Source organism: Myripristis murdjan, chromosome 4 (assembly GCF_902150065.1).
Source record: "Myripristis murdjan chromosome 4, fMyrMur1.1, whole genome shotgun sequence".
NCBI classification, from domain to species: domain Eukaryota; kingdom Metazoa; phylum Chordata; class Actinopteri; order Holocentriformes; family Holocentridae; genus Myripristis; species Myripristis murdjan.
This window is the reverse complement of record NC_043983.1, coordinates 5,636,757-5,649,659: the sequence shown is the minus strand read 5'-3', so window position 1 is coordinate 5,649,659 and position 12,903 is coordinate 5,636,757. Positions and strand designations below refer to the sequence as shown.

At 41.0% G+C, this 12,903-nt stretch overlaps 1 long non-coding RNA gene across 1 annotated transcript; it reads left to right on the top strand.

Moving 5' to 3' along the window:
- The first annotated feature begins 782 nt into the window (after window positions 1-782).
- Window positions 783-5,894, top strand: LOC115358316 (uncharacterized). Its single transcript, XR_003928178.1, has 3 exons — window positions 783-1,097; window positions 5,426-5,472; window positions 5,624-5,894. It is a non-coding gene; the product is annotated as an uncharacterized LOC115358316 (long non-coding RNA).
- Window positions 5,895-12,903: the final 7,009 nt, after the last annotated feature.

Sequence of the window (12,903 nt, the reverse complement as noted above, 5' to 3'; positions counted from 1 at the left end):
CTGCGTAAACAGATTTATGTCCCCACAACATTAGCAATACCTAGACCACACACACACACACACACACACACACACACACACACAGCTTTATCATGTGGATGCATAAAACTGTTTTTATATTGGACTTAATATGACATGTAATCAATGTCTGAAGGCTGTTTCACAACTTCCTCTCCAGAATAAAAGAACATGAGCATAAACATCTTCCTCCCAGATACACACTGACTGTCCATACAAATCACCTCTCTAAGACTGGCCTATGAATCTCAATTGCACAAGCCACATCTCAGGTGGACTTTAAATCCTTCATCGACATCAGGACCAAAGAGAACTGAACAGGTGAGGCGATAGCAATCACAGCTGCTGACTGAATTCTTTGAAAGACATAGTTTGGATTGACTGGCACAAGGTGGTATGACCTGTTACAAGTAACACTGATGTGTAGACACTCTCCACTGGCAACCTCAGGCAACCAGAGTTGTTGCAAGTTCCTTTAGCCAAAACCAAGGCTCAGCCAATGGCTTACATTGTAAGTTTAAAAGAAAAAAGGAACTCATAACAAAATACAACCTCTATAATGTTTTCAATACTTCCCATTAGAACGATGCTCTATCTTGGAACTATTTTGTTCACCGAATAACACCAGTGTATAGATGTTTTTTCACAGCGGTCAGTATCACATGAAACAGCACGTAAACAGGTGTTACTAATGACATAAATGAAGCTTCAGTTCCATTTCAGAGCCAGGCTCCTGCTGTTATTCATGCTGGCTCACTGGAAACACTCTGCTGTACATAGAGCAGAACCTCAGTTAATGTCGTTGGTAACTTCTGTGTTGACCTGCTATTTCATGACGTAGTGGTTACTGTGAAAAACATCTATTAGCAAATTTTCCCTGTTGTAGTAAAACAGTGGCATTCTTCAATTAGCAAAATAGCTCCAACATATAGTGTCAGTCTAATGAGACTGGTGAGCACTGGAACAGCTTTTTGTTGCATTTTGTTGTGGATACTGACACTGTTTACTGCCATTTCATTTGGCCACCTGCTCTCTTGGACAATCAGCCACAGCTCCAACCGTGGGGATCACCTCAGGAGGTAATCCTAATGTCTCCATATCACGTGCAGCAAGTGAATCCAGATCACCCATTTACATTCTTTTCATGGAAAAGCTAATATTGTGAAATTGTTTCTTTAGGTACATATGGACATGAATTATGCAGTGCGACAAAACAGCAAAGCCATTTGGAGGCAGCACACCCTCAAGATGATGATGATGTTTTTTTTGTAAATGTTCTCTTTCCACAGAGGTATAATATTAGCGACTGGTTCTTAAATGAAATGCACAAATTCCACCATTGTGAAGAGAGCGTGTGCAAGGCAAGAATGAGCTCCTGTCAGTGCAATCTGTTGCTGTGCAGTACAGTGAGACTCAATGAGCATCACTGAGATTTGTGTTCATAGGTGTTACTAATGAGATTAATTAAAATGCTGCTCCATCTCTCTGAGTCTTTCCAGTGAACCAGCATGAACAATAGCAGGACCCCGGCTCTGTTAGACCTAAATGGAATGGAGCCTTAATTCTTGAGAATTCTTAATGTCATTAGACTTTCCATGAGAGAAAATAGAGGGCACCATCCACATTTATGTTAACTTGTTGGGTCAAACTGTCCATAGGCGAGGTGCTGCTCACTCAGTCATGGTGTGATGCTTTTCCCCCAGAGGGAAGGAAACATTACCCAGCTAGCTGGCAACCGCAAAAAAAAAAAAAAAAAACATTGTGGGAGTCAATCGAACATTGCTTGTGTGGCTCATGAGGAGGTTTGTCAGGACAGGACACTTTTGCCCAGTGGTTATTAGTGAATGACAGATGCATTTTGTCAGTCAGGGACACCGGGAGCGAGGAGAGGGAGGAGGAGGAACAGGCTGTAGACAGCACAAAGTTAGAACGAGGCTGGCGGCATTAAAGACAGCTGTATAATAGATAGAAGAGAGAAATTTGGCATGTTTGCACAGGCACACTGGCCAGTTTGCGACCAAGAGTTGGGTTGATCTCAGCGGGGTAAATTGGATAAAATTTTTGCCCCAAATACACTGCATTTAGTCAACAACGTCACATGACTGGGGGCGTTCTTTATTTGTATTTTGGTGCGTTTTACATGTGTTTCTCGTTTATTTCATTGTTTACATCACATTCCTTTTTCCTTCGTGATAATTTCCAAGAGGGATCAGTTGGAGGAAAGACATCTATTGTTGTGAGAGGCAAGGAGGTTCTGTAATGAGCTGATGGCAAACTGCTGGAGAGAAATCTCACACAAACTGACTGTCAACAATTCCAGCACAGACAAAGCTGCGCGACTCTTTTATTTCAAGTTTCCTCGTTTTATCCTATCCCATATTTAATCCTGTGAGTTGAAAGCTCCTCCAGGAGCTTGGAGGAAGCACGGAGTAAACAAACAAAGCTCAGGTTGCAGTGAGGATACATATAATTGCCCACAGGAACATGTTTCACAGCAGCTCAGCAGTAGTTCGCGTTTGCGCGGGTTCAATTTTAGCCTTTACCGAACTTGCTCAGGTTTGTATACCTCACACTGGAGCTTCATCTGGGTTTTTTGATGAGTACACTGTATTGTGGCCTGCAGAGTAGCGTTTTCGGAAATTGATCCATCACTATGGACTGATGGACTACTGGGTCAGTGCTGTTTATGCTATATGAGATTTGTGGTGAATAAAAGCTGCTGGCTGGAAAAAAAGATTCCCATCAGCCCACTGATGGGAATTACAACTAGGAGTATTTTATGTGTGTGTGTGTGTGTGTGTGTGTGTGTATATATATATATATATATATCATAGCACAACACAACATCAGTTGTGTTGTGCAGAAGTCCGACAGCCCTATTGGACAACTGTTAAAATTCATATTATGGCAAGAACCAATCAGCTAACTAAAGAAAAACGAGTGGCCATCATTACTTTAAGAAATGAAGGTCAGTCAGTCCGGAAAATTGCAAAAACTTTAAATGTGTCCCCAAGTGGAGTCGCAAAAACCATCAAGCGCTACAACGAAACTGGCACACATGAGGACCGACCCAGGAAAGGAAGACCAAGAGTCACCTCTGCTTCTGAGGACAAGTTCATCCGAGTCACCAGCCTCAGAAATCACAAGTTAACAGCAGCTCAGATCAGAGACCAGATAAATGCCACACAGAGTTCTAGCAGCAGACCCATCTCTAGAACAACTGTTAAGAGGAGACTGCGCCAATCAGGCCTTCATGGTCAAATAGCTGCTAGGAAACCACTGCTAAGGAGAGGCAACAAGCAGAAGAGATTTGTTTGGGCCAAGAAACATAAGGAATGGACATTAGACCAGTGGAAATCTGTGCTTTGGTCTGATGAGTCCAAATTTGAGATCTTTGGTTCCAACCGCCGTGTCTTTGTGAGACGCAGAAAAGGTGAACGGATGGATTCCACATGCCTGGTTCCCACTGTGAAGCATGGAGGAGGAGGTGTGATGGTGTGGGGGTGTTTTGCTGGTGACACTGTTGGGGATTTATTCAAAATTGAAGGCACACTGAACCAGCATGGCTACCACAGCATCCTGCAGCGACATGCCATCCCATCTGGTTTGTCCTTAGTTGGACGATCATTTATTTTTCAACAGGACAATGACCCCAAACACACCTCCAGGCTGTGTAAGGGCTATTTGACCAAGAAGGAGAGTGATGGAGTGCTGCGGCAGATGACCTGGCCTCCACAGTCACCGGACCTGAACCCAATCCAGATGGTTTGGGGTGAGCTGGACCGCAGAGTGAAGGCAAAGGGGCCAACAAGTGCTAAACACCTCTGGGAACTCCTTCAAGACTGTTTGAAAACCATTTCAGGTGACTAGCTCTTGAAGCTCATCGAGAGAATGCCAAGAGTGTTCAAAGCAGTAATCAGAGCAAAGGGTGGCTATTTTGAAGAAACTAGAATATAAAACATGTTTTCAGTTATTTCACCTTTTTTTGTTAAGTACATAACTCCACATGTGTTCATTCATTGTTTTGATGCCTTCAGTGAGAATCTACAATGTAAATAGTCATGAAAATAAAGAAAACGCATTGAATGAGAAGGTGTGTCCAAACTTTTGGCCTGTACTGTATATATATATATATACACACATATATATATACACACACACACACACACACACACACACACACACACACACACACACACATATATATATATATATATATACATATATATACACACATGAATATTATATTTTTGCAGGCTCTGTTACCTTCACCTTGACACCAGGAATTGGCAGCAAACATGGTAGTAAATTTACTGTGGCAAACCCCAATTATCAGTTAAATTCCCTCTAATACAATGAACTGCACTTGCAAAAAGTGAATTATATCTGTTGAAGTTTATTATTTGTTTTGAAATTAAACGTGGACTGAAGCGACAGCCGGTCTCCTGTGCCCTGACAAGCAGAGACAGGAAAAAGAGAGATGGGTATGTGCATGCAGTGGCGGTGGGGTTTGTCTAACAGCAGCATGGTATTCTCATCACAGAATTTTGTCAGCAGCTCTGATTGATGTCTCAATAATCATGGAATTACTGCACTTAGCTGACAGAATCGCAGCCAAAGCGGTTCTGTTTTTCATCGTTTTACAAGATCATGACTTACCCCCCACATGAAAAGAGCACCACATTTACCACATCATTTAGCCAGTTAACAATCATCCAATTTGTGACGTTCAGTACATTCCATGAGTTATTTTGTGACGTTGCTATAACATTTTGCTGCGCCCGCTTTCCCACAACCTGCCCTGTCTACTTCTACTTGAGTAACTTTCCTACATCTCCCCAACATCCCACAGAGAAGGTGGTTCTCTGCCCTGTATCCATGCAAGTGATCCTTGATTCGTGTAAATTTAGCACGGTGTGCTGCAAGAGGTAGCCCTAAGCTCTGTTCCACACAGTGTTCTTTTTTTTTTTTGCAGCTGCCACTGTCTTTTTTTTTTTTTTTTTTTTTTTTTTTGAGCAAAAAACAGCTGCCAAGAAGTTTTTTTGGCTGATATAAAACAGCTAGTGTTGTTGTTAACACACTGTAACCATAACACAGTTCTGTATTCGATCATGATTGGTCAGCTGATTAATAAAGCAGTTGGGGCAGGAGGTGGACCGGGGGATGGTTGAAGTGTTCTTGAGCAAGACACTGAACCCCCTAACTGTCACCCCTCTGCCATCAGTGGGTGAATGCGTGTGTGTGAATGGGGGAATGTGAGGCAGATGTTGTAAAGCATTTTGAGTGGTTGGTAGACTAGAAAAGCTCAATAGAGAATGCAACTCATTTACCGTTTTGATTTCACAGGCTGTTTTTCAGATAAGCTGAACTTGTTTTCAACTGACACCTTATATTATCCACTTTCCAGGCATTTAAGAGCTGCTCCACATAGGAGTCCATGCAGAAAAAGACCTGGTAAGACTGACACAAACTCTGCTTCCCACCCTGCTTCCCTCCTTAGATTTGCAAGTGGCATGCAGCAAAACTAAACAAAAAAAGCTACAAAACATGCAGACAGATGATAGTCAGACAGTTTTTGGTAATATATTCCTTAATAATGATACAGCTCTCCAAATTCACACGGGATGCCAAGGAGGGATGACACCTAAACAGAAGGGGAAGCTTTTTTGTCATCTTTTTTTCTAACAAGGAGGATGGAACCCCTTCACAGCCTCTCTGAAATCAACCCCTGCATGTGCACAGAGACTGATGGCAGAATGAGCGTGGTGTGTTGTGCCTGGTTGTTCATTACAAAAAGCTTGAAGGTTGAAGAAGTTTTGTATTTTACACACTACCAACAACAGGGCCATTAAAATGCAAACTGTAGCTGCACTGCATTATGGTCTGCTGAAGCTATTGCCGGTGGACAAACTGGTCTCTCTACCCCTTTGTGTCTTCTAGGATGTACTCCTCCCTGTATGTTTGAAAAACAGTCTTGATTCTGAGGAACTGATACCAAAACCAAAATTTTCAACTGCCTACTCATATCCTGTTTACAGTAGCACAGATAGTACTGACTCCCAACAAATATATATCATCCTGCATTTTCCCTTTAATAGTATTAGAAAATCATGGAGACTGGTAGCATCAAGGCTTCTTTCAATAGTGAATTAAGGAAAAGAAGCTGTTCAGAGACATAGAGAACATGAATCACAAAACAAGGTGCTAACATGGACAAAAATGTCCATGTTAGGAGTGGTGAGAAGACATCCTGTTGTTTATTTTTTGGGACCCGGAGCTGAAAAGATAGAGTGTCAGTGTTATGGACATGGAAAGTCATGGAAAATTTGAGCTGGGTTGAGCCGAGCATTCACTGATTACTCAACGGAGAGATGTGTCTGTGTGAGGGTTGCATGTCCCACCAAGGTCTTCCTCACATCCCCAGGGACTCTGAAAACTTTTCAGCCCACATTGAATAAGCTGTCACCTGCTCTTCAAAGCCAAAAGAAAAAAAATCACCAGTAAAACAGATAAAAATACTGGCATTGTACCTTGCATTTTTGGGAGGATTATATTGTTTGATGGATTTTCCTATTCCTACAGATAACCAGCCAAAAGTAGATGTGACAGTGGCATCACACAGATATGTTACCAACTCTGCTTAGTTTGATCGCAGAAAATCTTTCAGCTATTATAGTTCATGTGAGGACCCAACTGAAAAAAAACACATAATCCCGTTATTTGACAAAACAGGGTAACATAAACACTTTCTCCCTGACAAGTGACTCAACCCAGTCAGGGACAATTACAATCAAGCTGCAGTAATCCTCCTACCTAAACAGTGGGTGTATTTCTGTAGTGTGCGACTGTCATATCAAGTACTTGTAGTACATGTACAAGTACATGTGGTGCAAATATACATCAGACCCCTCAGGCCATGTACTAAGTGTGAAAAACACAACAGCTTTAAAACAAAAGCTTTTGGTGGAAATTTTTAATGGTGCATGTTGTGTGTTGTCCCAAGTCAAACCAAATGTCATGGGAGATGTATTGTTTTCTTTATATGTCCAATTGTGTCTATAGCTCACTGTAGGTTGAGCTTTCTAAACTAATTATTCATAACTGTAAACTTACTGTTAATTGTCGACTGTTTTATGATGCTGCCTTGCTGCAAAATAATTGCTCTAACAAGGGACAATAAAAGTGAAACTTGAACTTCAACTTAATTGTCTCTTGGTGAAAGACTTTCCTTTTCTGTGATGAGAAACAGCAGAAAAGTGCACTTTCTCTGGGTGGACGTATTTCCTCTATTTTCATAAAATGTTTGACAAGCTGTCTTTTTCTGCCTTTTTCTGGGTCCAAGTATCCAGACTTCTTGGATTTTCCCCCCATTAACAGACAACAACAAAGCTGGACCCTAATGGTGTTTGGCTTGAGCATGCACAGGAGAAGAGACTCATCCTGATTTAAAAAGAAAGAGAGGATGCAAAACAGATTATAACTATTCTTATGAATTTTAGCTCCCAGGCAGAGGAGAGGAATAACAGCATTTTTTTAAACAATTGGTAACAAATACAAAAAATGGAACAGGGTAGCATTCGTATACAACTGTGCACCTGAAAGGTACGTGAACATCTGTTTTAGGGTTGCTTTGGCATCACGACATCAGGTTAAAGTAAAATGTGTAACGTAAAACTCTTCACACATTTCTATGAACTGTGAGAGACTGTAAAACAATATTTAGCATCTACACATAGACTTTAACTTTAAGTTTGTTGTGAATGTTTTATGAATGGACCAACACTGTATGGATGTATAGTAGTGGGAAGTGTGGGAGGACAGAGAGTGGTTTATTGTAGCCTGAGTGCAAGCTGCATGTGGCTGGGTCAAACAGGACACCAGAGGACAGTCATCTGCAAACTGTGGTACACAATCTGTACATCCATGAATTTTTTGAAAGCACATCTTGTCTATTCTGGCTTCCTATAAACACCAAAAAAAAAAAAAAATAATAAAATAAAATAAAATAAATAAAAAATAAAAAAAATTTCTCCACTGACAATGTAACTTTGGAAAACATTCTAAAAAATGTGATTTAAAAAAATGTGGGCAGTAAAAATGGTACAGTTTGATAACGCTGATGTCACTGCCACAACTTTTTGCTTCTTTGCACATGCTCATCACAGAGACACAATTCTCAACATTTTGTTTTCATTTGTAACTTTCCTTTTCTTTGTCTGTCCATATAAACAAATCAGAAAAAAGTCCCACCTGGGACCAAGATGTACGTGACTGCAGTTAGGATGCAATGCTGTCCAGTGCTCATACAGACCTGTGTTCCATCATGAAACAAATGGAGAACATTCAGCAATCTGGATGCAACTTCTAGTTTTAGGAATACTTTCCATGTAAGCTCATGATTCACTACTTAAGAGGACTTGGACAAATGATTTCAAGCTATGCAAAGATCTTGTGATATCTTTTGATATTGAGATCATACACAGTGAGTGTGATTGTTTCTTAAGCACGAACAGGACAGTGAAGGATACGCCAAACAAGGACGCTGTGAGTTGAGATCCCCCTGCTGTTCCTGTTTACACATGCTAAAGCACTAAACATTATAACTGCATGATAAGTATTTCAATGTTTCTGCTTATCTAGACACTAAAGTTGAGCTGTATTCTTACACTGGTGCATATCAACCTCAGAGAGCTTGAGGCTCAGTATCTGTACTGTCTGTTGCACAGATATTTGTCTTTGCATGAAGTGCTTTGTTTAGTACACAACATACATTATACTTTGAACATACAAGGCTAAAACATGCATACGGTGTGAGGCTAAATATCATCCGGGATGTTGGATGTTGTAATGTTGTGATGTGGCATCAGTGTTGTCTTGTTTTTTCTTCTCCTGCCTAGTCATCATATCGACTTTATAAATGAATCTCTTCTGTAAATATCTCATGAAAGCACATGAATATCATCACAATATCAATATTGAAAGACATGGCAGACCCACAAAGACCTGTCCAGAATGCATTGATCAGTGTATTGACGATGCTTGGTCGCTGGCACATAAAGCCATTATTCAGTCAAATCAAATTATTTTATTAGCTGCAGCAGCTTTGCTTACATACCTCATCACCAAGATTAGCTCAGCTTGTTTAAATCATATGAGTTTAGTCGCTCTTTAAATAGCCTGTGGACTGAAATCAATTTGTGTTCTTCATATTAAACAACCTCCATTTTTAGACGTCATCATTTCCTGAGTGTGTGCCATATATAGAACAGATTCCATTTGGGAGTCCTTCAAATGAGAAAAAGTTCTGTTTTGCAGAAACTGTGTATTACTGCTTTCACTGTCTTCCATAGTGGAGTTTGTTCTACTTTCAGTTTGGTAGCTGATGGTCACGACTCAGAAACGAGCATTTAAACCCAGCAATAAGCCAGGTCGATTGATAGAATTCAAATGCAAAATCAGGTGGAATCTGATGTTTGTCTCAGCTGTTAAAAGCTAAACCAAAAGGGTGTGGATGAGGCTACTGCAGCTCAGAGACAGGACTGGCAACCCTGACATCAAACAGATGAAACTAGAGCCTGTAAAGTAAATCCAATAGCTTTTCTAATTCACATATGCTCACATTTCTGTTGTTATACACTTGCATTGCATATTTTTATGTTTTGTATAGTTTTGGTGTCCTCTGTGATCCAAAAGGTATTTGGATTTGCAGAAAACAGTAATGCCCTTATATCCTACCATTGAGAAATAGAAGATCAGCTGATGTGTGCAATATGTTAGTTGGTAAAGGCAAGTTTTGAATGAAATGTGACAAAATGTTGCAATATTCTGCTTATAGCATGCAACACTCATAATTTTGCATCATCTGCAGGAGAACGTCCTCAGTCTGGCAAAACATGATTGCATTTAGCTAGAGAGGAGAAATCTGACTCCATATGGACAGCTGAGATGCATTTATAACAGCAAGTGTGAATGAAATGCTGATGCTTCATTTCTGCATACTTCCTCCATGAGACAACTGTCAGTGTAAGGTGTGGAAGAGGCTTTGTGTTTGTCTCGTGGAATCTGATTTTGCCCTGCGTACAAAAGGTCAGATCCAGGTGTGAGATGGATCTTTCAAACAGTTGAATCCAGATACTTTGGTCCTGTGTAAATGGATCTTTGGATACTCTGAAGGCAAAGCCAAGGTCCTGAGGAGGAATCACTTGTAGGCCTCTCGAGGAGACAGCAGAGGAAGAGTAAATGGAAAAGCGTTTGCGCTGGTTCTACAGCTGGGAGACACATACGAGAACAACAGGGTTCTGTTCCGTGACCATAATACATCTGGTGAGACTGGATGGATTGCCTGGTTGACTGGCTGTGTCTTCTGTGTGAATCAGCAGTGATAGTGTAATTCCACGCTGAGCTGGGAGAGCAGCTCTTCCTTCCTAGTCCACAGCAGAGTTCTGAATCTCAGCCAAGCTTGTCGCAAGTAAACAACTCTATGGGCTGAAATATGGCCAGAAACATATAGTTAAATCAGCTCAACTGTGTCATTCCTTCTAGCTGTTGTTTCTCTTTGATATTTTGATTAAAAGCAGGTGACTTGGCCAAAACATTCTGGTTGTGGTCGGCAGATTTCCATGTTATGATGCCATGGCTGACGACTCCTGTTTTTACTCGACCGGCATCTACAGAAAGTACTGGAACATTCAGACGTAGTGGAAATTAACAGTTTGATAACAGAAGCAATACAACTTTTGTCAAGATGCATTTATTGTTACAGAGGCCTCACAGCTGCGCCACATACTTCCAGTCAAGCTCAACTCGAGATGTTTTCTGAATCTTCCGGAGCCAGTCTTCTGGTCAGTATACATCCAATCAACCAAGCAACTCTTTATTCAATAAAACTCAACTTTTAGAATTAGTTTGCCTCTAATTCCTCCAGTCCTCTCCCACCAAAGCGTACCATGAAGGGTGATAATGTGACTGAATTCAAAAAGTTTATATACATATACGTGTGTGTGTGTGTGTGTGTGTGTGTGTGTGTGTGTGTGTGTGCTGAATGCTGAATGGAAAGTTCACCCACATACTGTGGTTTCACTCATTTAAACACTGACAATATCCACATTTCTGTAATGCATGGTAAATGGTATTGCATTCAAAAGTCTACATTACCAGTCCCTTGCCTCAGATAGTTGCATGTGTATAAGGAGCCTGAGAATCAACATCCATGCCTCTGATGGATGTTAAAATGGTACGTGGGTTGAGTTTGTGTATGAGAGTCAAAGAGAGGGAGGGGGAGAGAGGGTGCAGGTTTACATTCATGCATGGTTAACTGTCAGCAATGTCTGGACTTCTCATTGTCCTTTAACCTTCCTCTTCTCAGTAAGTAGGTGGTACTAAGTTTGGCACAACATATCAAACTTTTGGGCTTGTTAAGCCTTTTGAGACTATAAACAGTGATACTGGGCTTTAAATGAACTTGAACTTGAACTAGTTTGCTGCCAATGAATGGAACTCAGGCTTGTATGTGATCATATTATCTATTACAATGAGGATTAATTGATTAAGTTGATTGATGGGTGCTGTCAGGCTATAGATAAGTCTACCTGTCATTTACTAAACAACTTTCTTTTACAATAATTTCCTTATCCTTAAATCAACAATAGTCCCCCAGGAACAAACAATGATGCAAAATAAGGGGGAACACATTTTTAGGTGGTTTAAGTTTGGCACAACACATCAAACCCCTTGAACGACTGAAACCATACAGTCCCACATAGGTTGTGAATGGCAAAGTTTAACATTTTGCCCCTCTCCTCTTTCATAAAATGTAAACCCCCCTGCATCAAAGCAGTCAATCACTGTGATAAAGCCTCTCATTTCTCATTAGAAGTCACCTCCCTCCCTCCAGCATGTGATGGGGGAATTAGGTTGTGACGTACGGTAAAACCTGAGCTGAGGTGCTCCACAGTTGCAAAATGTGCCAGGCCTCTGAAAAATGAAAAACAGTCACTGCTTCAGAGTAGAAAAAAGGAGAAGGGCTGTGGTTGAAAAGCTTGAGGTTCCTCATAGACTTACAGGAACAGCCAGGAAGGAGCAAGAAAAAACGAGGATATAAGTTGTGATTACAGCAAGGTTTGGTATTTCTGAGAAAAGGCAGACAGCAGCTCCAGAGCTAGTTTAGTGTAGGTGCCAATAGGAGATTGAAGGACATATTCAAGAAAAGAGGCAGCTTTGGAGGCAGTGGAGGTGGAAGTGGAAGAAAATCTTAAAGAATACAAGAAAGAAAGAAAAAGTAAGGATAACATTAAATAAAACATTTAACAAGACCTTGTTTAGGAAAGGCAAGACTGATGACTTGAGAGCAACAAGGCAGAAGCCAGAGGACCACATAGAGAATGTGTCCACAGATAGAGAGAGAAATAGGGGGTTAGGATGACTTCCTGATGTCCCACACACTGGGGCAATAGACTATCAAATGTGAACCTACCAAAGTGGAGTGAGGTGCAAAATGTGGTGATGTAGGCAAAGGCTTCATCAGTCCCAGGGTCTAACGGTGTAGCTCACAGGGACTGAACACTGATCCAAAAGCCCGTTATTCTGAAACCCCAATAGTGTGAAAAATGTCCCATTGGACCAAAAGACCATTAGTCTGGCTGCCCATTACCCCAACAGCTAATGTCCATTTTTCTGAAACCCCAACAGTATGAAATAAGTCCACTTCACAAAGTTAAGTTAGGTTAGGTTAAGTGTAGACAGGGGTTTCCTCAGGGTAAGGAATGAATGCATTTCTCAGGAGGGATGCAAAACTCAGCATCAACACCAACAGTCACTGAACTCCAACAACTCCAGAGTGTGTATTTGCAGAGCAATGGGACTCCAGAGCAATGGGCTTTCGGCCTA